Here is a 1,889-nt window from a genome sequence, read left to right as displayed (position 1 = left end):
CATAGGGAGTGTTAGCTCTGGTATCCACCCCATGGCCATAGGGAGTGTTAGCTCTGGTAGCCACCCCATGGCCATAGGGAGTGTTAGCTCTGGTAGCCACCCCACTCACAAGCTCCTAGGCCCTGGGGCTCCACTCAGGCCTAATTCACTTCGGCCAAATCCCTCAAAGGCTGTATCTACCCTCATGCTGGAGCTCCAGGGCAGGGCAGTAAGTGTCTCCTTAGGCTCTGCTTCTGTCTTCAGGATGCTCATAGTTGCCATGGTGCTAGGTCAGGTCTCGGAAGCGGGATGCGGGTGAGGGCTTGGTAATACGGAAAGCCCGAGGTACTGTGGCCAGAGATCTGAGCATTCCAGCCATCACAGTAAGTCCCACCCACTTTCTAGGCCAAGGTAGGCAGGGAAAAGCAGCCATTTGGAAGGAAATTTGCAGGTCCAGCCCTGGGAGAAAAGCATGAAACAGTACAGGCTCCACCAGCTATAACGCTCCGCCAGAACCAAGACGCGATAACACAGGCCTTCCCAAAGCATGGTCTCCTCATCCTGTTGGTCAATAGCAGCAATAAGATATCATCTGTGGGCTTCTGGTTACAGTAAGCAGTGTCGAGCCCTGGTCCACGCCCTGACAGCTCCCCACCAGAAAGTATGATAAGGAGGAGGAGCCCTCTTATCCTGGCATGGCTCTGTTCGGCCTAACTACGCTTATATTTTTACACAGTTGCCAACTTCAATTTTAAGTCAAGATGTACTTTACACCAAGGAAAGTGAGCTCACTGGCTCTGTGTGCGTGTTCTTACGACCACTAATATCAACGGGGGGAAACGTTCCTGAACTCTCCTGTGCCCCCCTCAGGTAGAAGCAACCCCCCTGAGAGTGATTATTTTAGTATCTATCATTTCAGATCAGTTGGGCCTGGTTTTAAGCTCCCTAGAAGTGGAATCCTAGAACATGTATTTTGTAGCAAGCCATGAGGTCATCTGTGTGGTAGATTGGGTCAGCAGTTTGTGTCTTTTCGTGTTCCCCAAATTTTCCATGGTATGGTTGGTGGATACTGGTTGATTTTATTACTTTAGATAACTATGAATAAAGCTGTTAAGAACATTCTAGCACCAGCGCGTTGGTGGAAATAGATGCCTATGAGCCTACATTCCTCTGGCAGGCACTTCCTCATCTCCTGACATCGTTGATAGTGTCAGCATAGAAGGTGCAGACTTCTTGCTAAGTTCATCCCAAGTAGTTGATTTTTATGATATTTTAACATTTCAGTTTTGATTTGATTGTGGCTAGTATTACTAGAACGTGCTGCTTGTGAGCACCAGCCCTGTGTCTGGATCCTTGCCAAGCTCATACATCACTTCTAACTGCTTGTTATAGACAGTTTTGAACTTTCTGTGTACACAATCATAACTGTGAATGGTGAGACATAGTTTTTAATCATTGTGATACTTTCTTCTGCATGTTTGTGTACAATATGCCATCTCAAATTTTAATTTAATAACATTATTATTATAATATAATATTCAATATTATATATTATTTTGTGTATGTATATGCACACATGTGTATATCGTTGCATGCATGTGAAGGTCAGAACAATTTTCAGGAATTGGTTCTCTCCTTTGATCTAGGGATAGAGCTCTGGTTGTCATGTTTTTGTTTCTTTTGTTTTGTTTTTGGTTTTTGTTTTTTGGAGACAGGGTTTCTCTGTAGCTTTAGAAACTGTCCTGGAACTCACTCTATAGATCAGTCTGGCCTCAAACTCATAGAGATCTGCTTGTCTCTGCCTCCCGAGTGCTGGAATTTAAAGCATGGGCCACCACGGCCTGGCTGTGATCTTAAAATAGCATCTGCCTATGCTGTGTGAGTGTCAGCATTGTCTTTTGGGTTTTTTT

This window comes from Microtus ochrogaster, chromosome 7, assembly GCF_000317375.1.
Source record: "Microtus ochrogaster isolate Prairie Vole_2 chromosome 7, MicOch1.0, whole genome shotgun sequence".
NCBI classification, from domain to species: domain Eukaryota; kingdom Metazoa; phylum Chordata; class Mammalia; order Rodentia; family Cricetidae; genus Microtus; species Microtus ochrogaster.
Note: the sequence above shows the minus strand (reverse complement) of the source record.